Raw genomic sequence first — 17,787 nt, 5'->3', positions numbered from 1 at the left:
GGGCGCGCACCGTGTGGGCCCTCTGCTAATCCATACACGCTCTTCGTGCGGCGACTACTGCTCGAATGAGTAAACCAGAAATTTTCCCTCTCGCGAACTGATGAACAGCGCCGTGTACCGATTACGGTGACGTTTCCGGTTATAGGTTCCTATGCGATTCACATTCCTTTAGATGTTACCTACCTCCCCTAAACGTTTGTACCTATATTTTTGAGACACCCTGTATAATAGGCCTCCTAGTTTAGTAATTAATAATAAACAAATACCTTTAGTTTCCTGTGTGAAATATTTAGGGTAATTTTAGACGACAAATTGTTTACACCGCATTTGGATTATTTGAGTAATAAAATAAAAAAATATATACGGCCTCCACTGTGAGGATTACCAAGTAAGATTGGGGTTTGGGTAAAAGAACTGTTATTCTTTATTATAAAATGATATTTGTCCCTATAGTAACTTATGCGGCCTCTGTCTGGTATGCCGGGTAGGAGTTGTTAGATTTCGCCAGAATGCCCATACAGAGAATTATGTTGTTAACTATCTTGTGGGTGTGTAAAATAGTGTCAACTAATACCCTACAAGTAATTGCACGGACTCTTCCATTAGATTTAGTAGTAACTTTTAAACCTTTCTGTTATTTTATGCGTAAAGGTAAACAGATTTCTTTTATGAGCATTGCTAATAATCTCTCTGTGGGAATTAAAAAGAAAAGAAAAATATCATTAATTAAGAAATTAGTGGATCAGTGGCAAGTTAGATGGGATAACAGTGAAACTAGTAGAGCAACGTATTTGTTTATTCAAAAGTAAGCTATAATTTCAGCTATAGATTCAACAAAAGGGTGGTTTTATCCCTACATGGAGACTTCCTATGTAATCACTGGTCATGGCTCATTAAAAAATAAGTTATTACAACTGGGTTTAGTTGAACAACCATATTGTATTTGTGGAATGCTGGAAACGTGGGATCATGTACTATATGACTGTTCCATTTATGAAGAGTATAGATGTACATTAAGATCTTTGATACCAAATTTTGGTAGAGGGTCTGAAACTTTGTTATTGTTCACTCCAGTTTACTTTGTACCCTTACATGAATTTTGTACAAAGGCTTTTACAAAAAGAAAGCGAATTCCTATAATAACTGATGTTAGCTAATTAACTATATATTTATTACTATTTATTTTTTGTGTGAGTGTTCTATAACTCTCCCTCCCCCGCACGCTTTTTTCTCCCCGGTATTGTGCAGACTGAACTTGTTCTACAGTTTCTGTACTCTATCGGTAACAAACTCGCTTAAGGTTTTTTTTTTTTTTTTTTGCTGGCACCAGGTGCGGGATTTTGCTCATGCGGGTTTAGATTTTTTTTTTATATTTATTTTATATTATTTTATTTATTTATTTATTATTATTATTATTTTATTTTTTTTGCAGTCTTCCGGAAGTGGGCACCCTTTGGTCTATCATTTCTACCATTGGGTGCAGGATGTTTGTGCTGTTAGCACACAGTGTAGTAGATCTATGCACTAAATGTGCCTTGGGATGGGCACCGGACGGCAGTTACCTAGGTGTTGGCTGCTGTCTGGAGGATAGATGGCCTGGATACAACAAACACACATATTATACACAACATAAAATTTTACACTCCCCCCCCCCCCAGGCCTGTGCTAATTCCGATTTCGTTATTACAGACAGTCAAACCCTGTGTGGGGGGTGGAATACATGATTATATTATTTTTATTTTATTTATATTAATTATTTTGTTTTTATTTTATTCCCTTATATGAGTTGTTGTCCACCTTATTTTAATTTCCCCACTTACACATCTGACCTTACTTTACAGGAGAATTCCAAATTCAATGGAACTTCTTAATTTAATTCCCTTCGAACAGGCTGTGTGTTCAAAATGACTAAACAAAGACTTCGTTTAAAATATACACAAGATTTTATTACATATATTTACATAAATGAAGTTGTTCAATGATCCAGTACATATTATAATTAGTATTGTTTTATTACAGTACAAGCATAAAATCATTGGTTAAGTTTAGTTATATTCTTGTACAACTTCTTCCATTATATCACAAGGCTAACAACATCTTTCTTATGCGACTCCTTTTATACATTACTTAGTAAAACATTCTCTGAATAAATCACTTTTTATTCTAATAGATCAGGCTTGTCTCTCACATTCCAATCTTCCCTTTTTAACAATAAGATTTCTCTGTTTGCAACATTAAGGGTAATCTCTTTCTAATTAGATTATTTATCTTTTCTAATACATTAGCATTCATCTCTTAAATCAAATATTTATCTCAATCCCTAAGTTATGCTAACAACCTCTTTTGACTAGTCAACTTGTGACAGTTCAGTGTATCACATATATAATACTCTTTCTATAAGCCCTCTGAATTATCCCACATCCAAAACTGTTACCTTACTTTATGTTACTCAAGAAAATTTTCCACATCTATGAATCTCCATCTCTTTACCTTTATCTAGAGATCCTTATCTTAATTACACATTTTTAAGTACATATCTCTTATTATATATGTTATAATGTCCCTCTTATAATTCCTAACCCTTGTTTAGAGTCCTATAATTTACAAGCGAATACTCATGTTAATTAAACACTTACTTCTGATACTGAACAGGATCTTTTTGTAGGGCCTTTCGTTCCTCAATGGGCTGGTCTACGTCTTGATAGGGCATCACTGTGTCTTTTAGGAATTTATGGGCTCGTCCTCGATATTGCTACTTAACTTCGGTTCAGCTATTCTGGCGGACTAGGAATTACAATTCTATCTTCACAGCTCATTTATCTGCGCCTTGTCTTTATCACTGCCTTCAGATGATCGCCTAGGTTTATTTTTCTCCTTACATTACTTATTTTCACGCTGGCCACTTTCACTACTTTCCTATAACGGACAGGTTTATTTCTTCACACACTTCAGTCGTTTGCATACTTGCCTTCCGATAACGGGCTATTCGACTGTCCTTTTCTATTATGAACTCCACTAACTTTTCTTAACTTACGACTGCACTAGACTTATCTAACCTTTCACTATTCCATCTTAACTTCTTAACTTTTTTTCTTCAGATCTCATCTTCACCAAAACCAACAAAAACTCCTCCGAAGCTCACAGCATGGCACAGCACAGGACAGTACAGCACAGGACAGTACAGTACAGGACAGCACAGGACAGTTTTCATCAGTTATTCCTTTTTTGTCCATCTCAATTACGCACCGCCCCCTTCTTCTAGCTTTTAACCAATCTTTTCCTTTATATTCACTTTCATTATCTCCTATTCGTGCATTTTAACTTTTCTTCAGCTGTACCTTCAGAGCTCATTTTAATAAATTTGCAAAATTTCCCAGGCTGCCACTGCTTTGAAGTTCGCCGTCACTTTGTTAGTGCTTTTAACAGATTTGTTTACACTCTCTTCTAACCTGCGATCGCCGACAGTCAAACGCCAAGGTGATTGCTAACCCAAGCAAAATACTACCTGACCGATGTCACCAGGTGTCCCCGGATCAAAAGGAATGTCCGACAATGTTCAGTCTACAGCCCTTTGTTCTTTACCATGGTGCGAAGTGAAATGTACCTCTAATTGCTAACAGCTTACCGCTCCCTTCTCTAATTCAACCTTGTCTAATTTTTAATCCTTGTGAGTGACCCAGAATAATATTTGTGACCAGTAATGTTTACTGTCCTATTTTGCTATTTCCTAAACTTTAATTTAAATAAATCTCACTCATTTCTAATATATTAACGTGTAAGATTTTTCATCTTACACCTGAACTAATTAAAAATACTAACATAATTACTTATACCGTATTCATTTATCTATTATTTTATTTTAGTATTATTTTATTTACTATTTTATTTTAGTATGCTGAGCGTTACTGTTTGCTACGTTTCTGAATTAGAAAAAGGATTCAAAAACTTAGTCAATTATCTTATTCAGAAATGGTTTGCTTTTTGCAAAATTCTATAATTTTGATCCAATAAAGTATCTTCTACAACAAAACACTAAATACGTCTCTCTCTATATCTGATACGATCACCAAGATTTTACTTTACTTTCGCCCGAATACTTATTTCGAACAGCAAAAGTTGAAATTTTAAATTTTGTCGCTTAGTTCATTAGGTTAATAAGGTTTTATTATATATAGATATACCTAAGTTAATATTATTATGTTTATTTGAGAATTGGAAATACTGTATATACATGACGGAGTCAAAACGTTTCGTTCGTGGTATTTTCTTACTACTTCTTCAGTGACAGCTGTCTTTTCAATATCACCGTCACAAAAGATCACAAAAAAAAAAAAAAAACAAGTTGCGATCTTTTGTGACGGTGATATTGAAGACAACTGTCACTGAAGAAGCAGTAAGAAAATACCACGATACGTTTTACTGCATTATGTACATATTTCTAATTCGGAAATAAATATAATAATATCAACGGGAGGTTTTGAGTGCTTTATTATCTTCAAACAACAGAGTTTACCTATGCATCATACCGCTCAAGGAATACCTAAGGCTTACCCTCTTTAGCAACGAATTGATTATTAAATGGAAACTAGTTTGCATTCTGTAACAACAGCACGTTGATGATTATAACGGAATAGAAAAAGTTTTAACAGTAAATATTTAACAGTAACATTTTTTCCCTTTCAAAACTACTTATATTTTTCTATTCTAAAGTATTCGTTAATAGTCCTAATTTTTAAAGGGGGTTGCGATGTCTTAAAACCATTAACACATGATAAATTACTTTGAAAATATACACGGTTTGGATCTGCGTGCCTTGATCTCGTGCAAACCAACTCTCCGTGACTCAGACACGAAACACGATCATTGTACAGTTTTATTGGCAGTTTTCCAAACTATTAGGAACCTTTCACCCCGAATTCCTCCGAAGTCTACAATAACTGTCCAGCAGATGGCGATAGCAGATCAAAGCTCAAGTTAAACTGAAGATACAATAAGGATAATACGTGTTGTTCGACACAAAAAATATTCTTTTAACACGTAAAATTTCAAGGCACGTGATGGAATATAGTTTACGTATAACTTTCATTCAATAATTGAATAATGTGACAAATGACAGAACAGCTCCGAACGAAACTGATCGATCACAAATTTCTCAAAAATTAAAAAAATAAATAAAAAAACCACGGAAACAAAAACTCGGAATGCCATGAAGTGCTGGTGAGATCCAACTACTTACGCTTTATTCAAACGGAGGGTCTCAATGTTGTCGAAGTAGAAGATACAGCAATAAAATGCTACTAAACTGCAACGCTCGGATGCACATGCAAGACACTTTTCCACAGACATTAATAAAACTCACTAATATCCCAATACGCGACAACAACGTCGTAGGGTGCCCGCCTCTCTGGTTCCCTCATATGCAGTTGGGTATGGCAGAGAGAGAGAGAGAGAGAGAGAGAGAGAGAGAGAGAGAGAGAGAGATTATTAAATTTTCGAAGCATTTCCTCACTAGCCAAATTAGCTATAGATTTCTCAGCCCTCAAGCGAATTATACCCCATTTTCTGGTCGAGTAGATACCCTCGGGGATCAAGAGTTACGACCAATGGGTGGGTTGCAGAAAGAGTATTAGAGCTTAACGAAAATAATCGAATGCCGAAATGATTTTCCTAACCTTAACTTTTTTTCACCAATCATGTTCGTTTGCTTCGCAGCCTAACAGGTCAGCAAGTTCGCAAATGGAAATAAATTCAGTCCAGTTCACCATGATTATCAGTCTTATGAGTTCTCTACCATAATCGTGACACTTCTTTTCATTATCTATTGTCAGCATAAATTACAATTTTCACGCCGCATTAAATCGAATAAGATTCTAAGCAGCTAATATGCTAGTTATACTGTGAGCTTTTTTTTATATATAAAGGCGTTTATAAAAATTAAAATATACATTTTCGTTTTTATAATTTAGGCGCATTCTCTGAAACTGGAAAGAAACTAGTATGCGAGTTAGTAATGCTGTGGATTGCTGGTATCGATAAGAAATGAGCAGGTGCATTTTATTTTACTGTATTATTTTTTTATATAATAAAAGATATGTTTTATTGTAAACCCCCCGAAAAAGTAATAAACGAACTTCATAAAAAGCAACGTTACGAGTTCAATATCTTTCTCTACAGGCGAGATATAAATTGCTTAGCCAAGTAAGTTACTCAAGTCAGCCACTTACTCAAAGAGTGCGATTAAATAGTTAACTTTCGTTTTTATGGACACCAATTAATGAAAGGAGAGCTTCAGGGCTATAAAAATACCGTTTTCAATATTGCATTAAATTCAATTTTAAAATTTACTCAACCTTCCCGTTGTGTGGAGGGCGATATCTTATTTAAATATCAATATACCATAGGGGCACGTTGAAGACCCGGATACAGATTGTGGTATGTTGCTGACATCCTTGTTCTATATCACTTTTTTTTTTTCTTCTTTTTTTTTTTTAAATTTGTACGGGCCTTTTAAATTGCACAGTTGAACCGTGCACTACTCGAAACTAAGTACCGCCAAGATTAATGATCATTCACAAGTGTACAGCCTCATGTAACTGAGTTAATCACTCTTTGTAGTTCGTCTCTCCTCGTACCTCTACTTTCTGTTATAATCTACGAAATACATAGTCTACGTGGAAATAATTACATTGCTGAACACACTTTTTATCTGTTTAGAACTGCGACAATAATATTCCACACTTCATGCATCAGTGTCGTCATCCATTAATATATATTTTAAGTATCGTATGACTATATTTATCGATCAAGACCACTGGCAAAGGGAATATTTCATAGACAGTTGAGATTACTTTAGAAAAATAGGCAATATGAATTGTATAGGGTTTCATTTGATTTTATTTTACAGTGAGCAGAAAAACTAATATAAAATAAAGACATCTTGTGCCAATAAAATATTTGCAAGAAACTAACGCTCGATTCAATTTGAACATAAAAAAAAAAAAAATTCAATCGGTGGTTCCGGTTTAATACCACTGGTTTCAATAAAGCCAGTTTCAATAAAGGACCTCACCTACCACTAGAGGTAGGCGGTTCCTTTCACAGGGGAATACACGCTACTGTACTGTACAAAATCAGCTAAATTGAAAAAAAGTATTTATATACTGTATTTTTAATATCTAGATGGTAAATTAGCGTTAATCGTGTCATCGGCATTATGCTCTCGAAAATGTATTTAGGCGACACGACACCACTTCGGCAGAAAGAAAGAAAATACATACTGTATAAGGTGTCCCCAAACTGCCTTTGCAAAGACAAACTTTGAGTGATGAAGGTATATAACGCAAAATTTAAACCGCTTCCAGGTGATAGAGGATACCTTCAAGATTTATTAATAACCAGAAAATGTGAGCGTTGCAGTATATGGCAGCTTAATCGCAAAACTGTAACCAGAGGAATTCAACAACAAAATTCTGTCCTCTTGGTTTCGTCGTCGATTGAAAACTGTACGAGCTGTAATTTGTATGATTTCATCCACAGAGGCGATGTAACACGTTACACACTGTTGACTTCGAAATACTAAGCTCATGACTAGCACACGTCGTATGGATTTCCCTGGGTTTCGCGTAAAACTTCCTCGAACCAGATATACTGCACCCTTACCAACTTTTGTTCGGCCACCATCTTGTCAGGATGACTGCACAAACCGGCGTCCTTTATTAATTTTCCTTACTCGCTAGCAAATTGAGGCTCGTTGAACCAAAATACTCACCGCGACTTCTCGGGGTTGATGAATTCCGCTATGATTACAGTTTTGCGGTTATGCTGCCATTTACTGTAGTGCGCACATTTTCCGTTGGGTGAATAAAAATGTATTCTATATTACATGATATCACCTAGAAATAGTTAAGTTTGTAAAGGTTTTTCTGACATCCTGTACAATGGGCTATAATATTATTCGAGGAAATGCTAAAGAGGTACTTAAACAAAAGGATTAAAGTACTCAGGCTATCGAGTTTCTAACGTTCTTGCAAACCATCAAACTTTATGGCTCTGATGACGTCGTACGCCTGGAACTCTTGCGCGCGCATGGAAATATCACTAACCACAGACCAAAGCTCTGTTGATGGCTGATAAATACAACAGTGTGAGGTCGCCATTTTACATAATTGCGTATGTACTTCTGAGTAGGAGTAAATAATCTTGTTTTACAGTTGGAGTCAGGGTAATTGAATAGTTTTTAACAAGAATTTAAACCGGACTTTCTTTATATAAAAACTTCCGACTAAAGTTGCATGAGGTAAATTGCTAAAAACCGGGGGATTATCGAACCGGGAATCGAACCTGTAAATCTTCCCACTTGAATAGAAATTAGCAGTTACTACAGACTAAACTATAAATAAACATATAATAATCATAAAATAAAATATAGTGAAGAAAAGTAAGTTACTGCATACAGACTTATTTATTATTTATTTAGAATAATCGATGCCTTATACTCGTATATCGAGTTTCAACGTGTTTAGTGATTAAAAAAAAAAAAAAAGTCTCAATCTATATAATAGAAATATAACGCTTTATTACTTGAGACACCAGTGATCGAGTATACTTGAAATACAGATTTAATCTCTCCATCTCCGCAACGATAACCTTATCTTTTAAGGGATATAATTACTACAGAATTGCCAGTGTACATACACAATATTTTGTTCGTAGTAGCGAACTACAACAGTAGTGTAAAAGGCATCGATTTAATCGAATCTCATATTGTGACTACATTCACAACGAATTACTATGATATTGCACTAACTTGAATAAGTAATGCTTCAATGGAAAAGACTATTGTTACTTATACTCGGAGGATACCACCACCCAGACGGCACCGTTTCAAGGCTTATTGGTATACCCTCGGTGGATGGGCAGGTACCCAGATGTTGCAATCATGCCAGCCCAATTGTGTGAGAAACACCAAATGGTATACATAGTAATAGTACTAGAAAAATAAACGCACAAGGCGTAATAAACTACGAATTTGAAATTTACTACAGAACTGCCAGTATACTGTATACACACAATATTGTGTTCCTGGTAGTGAACTACAACAGTAGTGTAAAAGGCATTTGACTACCTTCACCAACGACTTACCATTATATTGCACTACCTCCAATAAATAAAGCTGCACTTATGGAGAAGACTATTGTTACTTATTCCCACAGAGGATAGGCCTATATGCCTTGAAACGGTGCCATCTGGGTGGTGGTATCCTCCGAGAAAAGTAACAATAGCCTTCTTCACTGGTGAAGCGTTACTTATTCGAGGTGCAATATCAGGTAACTCGTTGTTGCGAAGGTAGTCACAATATGAGATACAATTAAATCGATGCCTTTTACACTACTGTTGTAGTTCACTACTACGAACAAAATATTGTGTATATACACTGGTAATTCTGTACTGAATTCTTAGTTTATTACGCTGTGCGCGTTTATTTTTCTAGTACTAAGGGACATATTACAAATGGGCTACCGACATTTTTGGAACAGTCGACATTGCAACAAACTTTAAAAACACAAGGGAGAATAAATTGTTCATTTTGTATATAATTTTGTTCCGCTGAACACATTCTCACTCGGATAGGAAAGGACACGAAATTTCATCTCATACACAAATGAAACAACTAGCAAACAGCCAGCTCTGGGTACACGAGTAACTGACGTCATTGCTGCATTGTTCTCCAGATCGATTCTTTTAGTCCAAGCTTTGTCTAAGCACCGAGAGATATAGATTCAAGATTCAAGCGTTAAATTGTGAGATCTTAGTATATATCGATTGCCTATACTTCGTCATGCGTTCAAGACTTCGAATCACGCCTCCAGGTGCTTCAGAAAATGTAGGGATGCATCGACAGAAACGCAGCAGTAAATTAAAAAAAGAGGGGAAACTAAATAAATCAACTCAGCTTAATGATTTAACACCGATCAACAGTTTTAATAGCCTGTCGCAGCACAAGTCGGGAAAAGCATGATATAAAAATCACTCCTGTTGTGAAGACATTTACGCTTTAATCAGAGGAGATTAAAATATGAAGGAGCAAAAACAAGACTATTAGTGTGTAAACCACGCAATAAATTTTAGTTCCTCTTGATGCCTACCGAGCCTGTCTGCCTTTCCATCATACTGCAAATAGCACACCGTAGTCGGGCATGCTATTTTAATTGCGAGTGCTGAGTCGGCATTAGCTTCATCTGTATTTTAATGGAAGAACCAATTACTGGCAGAAAATGGAGTTGGCCACTAAGTTACGGCAACTACTGGTTTGATTATTCGTAACGATTCATTCTCGAGAAGGATTTGGATGCAATGGCAGCATCAATTTCCATTCAGGAAGTCTTTATTTTCACGAACAGACTATTTTTTTTTTTTTTTTTAAAATACCGCACAAAGTCTGAAACATTTTTGAACTAAGCCTGTAGCAACGTGGATAAAGTACACTGGCAACGAAACAATTATATTAACTATTATAGGATACACAATGACGTATAAAAGAGAATTTCTAGGTATGGAATAAATATAAGAAACGAACTTTTTTTTTTTATGGTGAGTTCGGTTCAACTGTGTGAGTGTCATTAACCAAATATCTTAATTTTCAAAGTACAATAAAATCTCGATTTAATGAACTATATGGGGGTAAGTCTGTCCACGAAATCCAACTGTCCGTTAAACTCAAAAGTAAGAAATATAAATAACGCCAAAGTGTTTATAAATTGTTATGAAAAAGTATTTGACTATGAAATAAAAAAAAATTAAATGTGATATTGTTTACTGCATTGCTTTATAACTAGAAGCGCTTTGGCTATTATATATATTTCTTATATAGCTCTCGAGTATCGTCTCTGGAGATTCAGATGATTCCCTACTGGCAACTGGCACACTCTGCAGGCTGATATGACAGTAAAATTGTCTTCTTGGCATTCTGCATTAATATGAAAATAATTTTAACTGACGGCCATCAGATTAAAACAGTTACATCACCGGATATAAGAGCAAACGCAAGGTTCAGTGGGAAACTGCCCGTTATTTAAAAAAAAAAAAAAAAGTCTGTTAAACTAAGGATTTACTGTAGTGCTCTTTCAAATGATCAGTTCCCATAACCTGTTCAATGTGATGATGCACTATGCATTATCTTATCTTGAAGGAAAATTGGGCTATTCCATATTAGACAGACAAACTGTTCAAAAAACAGACATATACTGTACAGCTAAAATCTTGTCCAGCGCTATAAATACCATATCGCGTATCACATGTCTGCACGAGTCAATGTGCCTGTTGTGAGATCTGAAACAAACTCGGGATAACTCTTGGAGATAATCCCCAATCCCTCCGCCCCAGATCGGCTACTCGACTGAAGAGGTCTTTAAGAAATCCTCCAATCTGATGAAATTTGAATCCAAACCATCAGGATTGTTCCCAGCGTACGGTAACCATGTTGGCGGTGTCCTGTAAGTTCTTAGACCACCTGAATGATTTTGCTGCATCTGCAGTGGCGACGTTGTTTGGCGACAAATTTGACCGTTCTAAGGCTACTTCCTGTCAAAATACTCGGCGGACTACCATTCGTTTTCCTTCCATATGGCAATCTGTGTAGAGTTGGAACATCTGAAATTCAGCAACAGTACGTTCTATCCCAAGAAGGAAGGGGCAAGTCTGGAACGGTCTGGTTAAACTATGTTCTTATTGACTAGTCATGGTTCCGTCAATGCAAAGTTGCACGATTTAGGAATAACTGAAAGATCTAGTTGCCATTGTGGTGAAAGGGGATCATGGGAAATTATTATTACCAATCGTGAGGAGTACAGTGATCTACGAATTAAATTGGTATCTCGGGTGAGTAATGTCAATCTTATGGCAGAAGGCTTCGATACGGATCTACTTGATAAACAGGAGAACTTCTTGGCTTTCCAGGCCTTTGCAACTACTATATTCGTTAGGCGGAAGACTCTTCTGTATCTGGAAGCCTCCGATTGGTAATATGGTATGGTGTAGTGCTGGATTACCTGAAGTTCTGTGAGGCTTTGGTGGAGGCTTGAGTATGTTATATCCACTGTAACTCCAGCTCCTTGTGATGGCATCTGTTCTCGGCAGCTCTTTGTACTGCTGGCTTTCCAACAGAATCTGAACAGATGTAGCTCTTTGCGATGAAGTTTAGACTGTCTGATATTTAAATATATGTATATTTATTTATTATGTAATCTGATTATTCTCAGTTTTTTCATATGTATCTGTTTCGGTCATGACAGTACCCTTTGTTTGCCCAAGTACCCTTCCGATACTTGGGCAAACAGTGGGATATATTAGAGGTTTTTTTTTTTTTTTTTTTGGTAGTTGTTGGCGCATAGGCTTCTGTGGTCATAATGCACCTCCCAAGGTTTTTGCCGTACTTTGATCCAAGCCCGAGGCGGGAATCGAACCCGCGACCTGTATATTAGAGTACTGCTAAATTATGTGTAACTGACAGCGGGGTTGCCATTGGTTGGCTAGGCCCCATTTAATTAATAAGTAATAAATACAATGATACTAAGTTCTACAATGTGCCATCCAACTTGTTCTGTTTAAATTTTCTGAGCACTTTTGTCACGCAGCGCTTGAAACTGAACAACATGCATTCTGCAATTCATTATCGCTACCATAACACTACGTTATTAGAGCAGTCCATACTTTTGAAAGTATTATCAACTTTCGAATCGTATCATTAAAAGAAAATAGATGTACGACTGAAACGTAACAATAAATGGGAATATTCTAGGGCAGTGTTTCCCAAACTGGGGTCCGCAGATCAGTTCCAGGTGGCCCGCGAAACGGACCCTCTGGAACTGGTCAAATTATTCGTTATATATACAATGATTGATTGATTTGGTAGTTGTTGGCGCATCGGCTTCTGTGGCCATATTGCACCTCCCAAGGTTTTTGCAGTACTTTGATCCAAGCCCGAGGCGGGAATCGAACCCGCGACCTTTGGGTTGCCGGGTAGGTACTTTACCCACTCGGCTAGCCCGGTCGGCCCGTTATATATACAAACATACATATATATATATATATATACACACATATATATGGGGGTCCGAAAAAGTTTTCTGATTTTTGAAGGGGTCCGTAAACTTTTGATTTTTAAAAATGTCCGTAGATCTCAGTAGTTTGGGAACCACTGTTTTAGGGAATATACTATTTTAAAATAAAGACAACTGAGAATTACTTAGTATATTATTGAACTGAATTCAAAAATCTTGAATTGAGGAATTACCGAACTGGTAATTTTTTAAATGCACAACTTTCATGTTATCTTGCGCATTTACATAAAAAATAAATTAATCTGGCCCTTGTTAAAGTAAGGACAGTCCAGGGGACAAAAAAAAAAAAACTGTTATGCCAGTCTTTGACTAACGGAAACAAACGACTTAAGTCACTTCCGTCTTGCAAAGAAAAATAAAGTCCATGGTTTTTTTTTTTTTTTTTTTTTTTAATCTAGGGCCATCTGATTATGGTAGTTCTGAAGACGACTTATCTGAAAAGCATTTAACCACTTGGCCCTCTTCACATTTATGAATCGGAAACATTCGTCAGAATTTGACTAAAGCTGCACAGCTAATGATTTCAGCTTTAGAATGCTGTATTCTCTGATGTCTTCTCGGATAGTGCTCATGATTTTGAGCTAGGAGTAAATTATTATGCAAAAGGAAGAAAAATAAAATGAATTACTTTATGCGAGTTATTTCAAGACATGCTCTCCGTTATGTTAGGATAAGTTTTTTATATTTATATTCAAAAGATAATTTAGTGGGCACTCTCTTTAGTCCTTGAACGCAACAATAGGAAGAGGCCTCCCTGCCTAAGTACCAGAACTTACTTTCCATCTAAATTAAAGCAAGACACTCCAACTTTACGACACTATCGTTGAACCAATAAGATAGCTTTTTTTTCTTTATTGCGCTTTAACATGTAATAGAGTAGTTCGCTATTAGCAATAAAATACGAATTACGACCGGATACATATTCGTTCGTTGTAGTGCATACCGATGAGCTAGCAGATGTTCGATTCTAATGCATTACTTTAAAGATAGTGGTCTGTACTACAGCAAGAACTTTAGGTTTGTTAAATAGTAGCAGATGAAAAGGGTGTGTATGTGTGTGAGCGAACGAGAGACTATTTCTTTTCACTGCAGACACAAGATGAGGGTAATAGCCGAGTGGTCAGCGAGTGGATAAATAAAAGTGCCTTGAGTGACCAGGGTTCAAGCCCATGACTGCTAAATACGGTGCTGTTTCTTGTATTCTGTCTATTTTGTGAACTCCTCTGACCGTTTGGTCGTCTCAGAGTATACACAAAAAATTTATTTATTTATTATAATACCTTAAATCTATGTATACAGAAATATTTTGTTACTAACTACAACGTTGTTTCTCATCAGTCAGCAATTAAACCCTAAAACTCCGAGATGTTCGGATGGAAAATCCGGCAAGAACTTCTGATTAATATATCTTTCTTTTATTTTAGTAAGTTTGACAAGTAATATATATGGCGCACTTCTTCATTTATAACACTGCAAGTCGTGGAAGGCGAATCTTCGCCGACAACAGTAAAGTCAGATATTACATTGCCTCAGCAGTGAAAATGTTACCGCGTTCGCAAATTTTGACCAACGGCTATACAAGAGTTATGGCATAAAAATATCTAAAAAGACCTCGCTTTTAACCTTTCTGACATCTATAAATCGATAAACGGCAATACCCATCACTTGAACACTGACTTGCCTTTTATCATTTCTAAGGATGAAATAAATCAAAAAATGTTTTTAAAAAAAATCGCCAAACACACACACACACGTTTAGCATTAGAGCTTATCAGGAAGAAAGACAGCATCAAATATTGCGTTTCGTTGCGCTAAAAGCAAAATTCGGTCAGCAAAGTAACATGCCGCAAATAACAGTCAAAACCCCCGTCAGTATATTTTAAAGAGACATTTAAAAATTCGTTTAATTTTTATTTTTTAAATGATTTTCGTGGATGCAAATTTCATTCTGATTTTGTTGGTACTGGTGTGCAAAAAGTCGGAAAGATCTGGGAAGGTCCAAATTGACGCGTTTCTCTATTTGTATTCTGAAGTGATTCGCTATTTAATTAGAACCTACTAATTGCTAATTAAGGAAGTTGCGTTGGAGTTGGTTCATAATGTCAGCAGTACTATCGGGTTTTCCTGAATTTAAACAGAAACAACTACTACAGTTTTCAACGTTTTATGATGGAAGCCAAACATTATACTGGCTAAAGAAAAGAAAACTATAAACTGAATACACAGTATAGTTAAAACAATACATTTAACCTGAGATCTAAGAGGTAAACGGTCTAGGCCAGAAAGAGAGAGAAGAAAATTCTCAATTCAAAGAAGTTTAAGGAACATTTAGCAGCAATGAGGAAACTAATGGAGTTACGTGGAAGTGATGTGTATGACAACCATGCAGCTTTTTCAATTTTTTTCCCCTTCTCTTCTATACACGAAAAACAAACACAAAGCCCAACGAATAGCTCGGGCTGTACTACAAGGCCTCAGCTGCAGGACGAGAACAAAATTGAGAAGAGAGTGGAGGGCTTAGTTTGCTGTGATCACGCAAGACCAGCGGTAAAAACTCTGATCCTGAACACACTAATGACTGTCCTAACGGACGATGCACATGGGAAGCTGCCGATCTTACAGTTGTCCGCGAGTTCGTCTCTAGGGGCATTCGATCAGGACCTCTCTGTTGCTGGCTGTCAAGCTCTGGTTGGTCACGTGATAGCCACATCATCACTAGCCGTCGTTAAGAGAAGGGTTTGACCGAGCAGCACTGGTGGTAGTGTCGAGGAAACGTACATTATTTAAGGGCACAAAGATAATTCCCAAAAGTGTCCTGATCGGAGGCAAAAACGAAAAAGATTCATTCAGTAGAGGATAAAGTATTCTCTCGTTAAAAAACAAAAAAGGAATGTGCTGAAATTAAGTAATATGCTATGTAATGAATTCCAAGAGCAAAGACGTTTGATGAAGGCAGTCAAGATGCTCAAATCCAAACATGCAAGATAAATATTGACAGTTGAGAATAACACCGATTTCTTGTACACTAATAGGACAACTCCTCTTATCCCTTTTCTTTCCTTTTTTGTAATTGTGTTGTACTTGTTTCTGTTTAAGTCCCGTTGTCGTGTTTTTTTTTTTTTTTTTGTAACGGCTCGTTACAAGCACTTTAAGAGTATTAATCATACAGTGCTTTTCGCTGCACCAGCCAAAAAAATTAATTTATTGCTTAAAAATAACAGTAATAAATAAATATTAAACAATAATAAATTAGTCCTTACATAAACCGCTTATGACAAAGACGCGTCCTTAGAGTTTAAACGTTTGTTCAAGAAAACGGTATTGTGAAAATCGAAATAATACTGAAGTTGTAAAGCAGGTAATAAGTTTGCAACCTACGGATAAGCCTTGTTATGTATTCTTCACAAAATCTGAAAATGGTGCATATCAGATATCCACAACTCACACAGCGTCAAGTGTTGTTTCTATCACAGATAAAAACTATGAAGAAAAAAGATGGGTTCCAATAACTGTTTTTTCACATATCCTTAATGTTTGTTAATCTCCTGTTCTCTTCCCCATAATCAGACAAACAACATGCTTTATCTTTTCTGGTTAATGGATGAATGGCCACGAATAACTGCAGTTAGTAGCAAAGATCGATGGAACGTGACACAGAATGAACAAAGAAATGTATTACGAACGTTTGCTGATTATAGAAACCATACATTAATCGCTCAGTGTTCAGCAAATGTATTTCAAACAGATCCTTGGGAAGCAGTGAAAAGGGGAATCCATATAGAAAAATGTTTTTAGTGAAGAAATTTCGAGTCACTCATCATTCATTAAAAGTATGGCCTTTCGGTAGTGTTTTCCAGAATCCCTTACAGGTGAGGAGGAATAATCTTATGCTAATAGTTAAAGAAGAGTTAAATGAAAGTAATTTTTTTTTTTTTTTTTTTTTTTTGTAAGAAATGTACTGAAGTGAAAACACTCCAACATTAACGTATTCAGACTGGGGGAAAAAAAAAAAAAAAAAAAATCAAAAATACCCCAAGACTGATAAACTGATGCAATGAACACGAATAAACGAATAGCAATTCAAGGAATAATTTAAAAGAATCCCTTAAACTAAGTTGTGCTACTAATATGCTTAGCAAAGTTTACCCATCCAAAAAAGTAAATTCTCGCTACGAACAACATTTAAAAATCTTTTGAGTCTCTTCTTGATCGCCCAATTCGAGGTTTCTATTATTGGTAACAATACTTCGGGTTACAGTTTCTTCCAAAATAACAATATAAGCTGATATTAATAAACTTATAAAAAATACATGGATCCAGATTTCCGGCGAATATCGATTTAAAAAAAGAAACACGTAAAATATTAATCAGCTTGTATTATCAATAGTTTCAGCATCTAAAGTTCCAAAAATTGATTTGTATTATTGAATTCAGAGCGAATTTCTATTTAAATATAATCAAAAGAATAAAAATATCTAATCTATACTTATTAAAATAATATTGTCACGATATCAATGCGGCTTCCTAAAAAGGAAATACTTAAAAATATTATGCTTAGTGATGTTACTGAGAACGTCTATATTAGGGGTGGGGGGCTCAATTTAAAGCAATTAAACTCTGTTCTCTATTTCAATAATCTATCATAACTCAGTTGCATATTCTGAAAACA

At 35.8% G+C, this 17,787-nt stretch overlaps 1 protein-coding gene across 4 annotated transcripts in view; it reads right to left on the bottom strand.

Moving 5' to 3' along the window:
- Positions 1–17,787, bottom strand: part of LOC150080768 (plexin-A2-like) — a 1,384,718-nt gene that overhangs the window by 742,416 nt on the left and 624,515 nt on the right. The window lies entirely within an intron of this gene.

Source organism: Mastigoproctus giganteus, chromosome 9, assembly GCF_048544385.1.
Source record: "Mastigoproctus giganteus isolate SK-2022 chromosome 9, ASM4854438v1, whole genome shotgun sequence".
Classification (NCBI taxonomy): domain Eukaryota; kingdom Metazoa; phylum Arthropoda; class Arachnida; order Uropygi; family Thelyphonidae; genus Mastigoproctus; species Mastigoproctus giganteus.
Note: the sequence above shows the minus strand (reverse complement) of the source record. Positions and strands in the feature narration are given on the sequence as shown.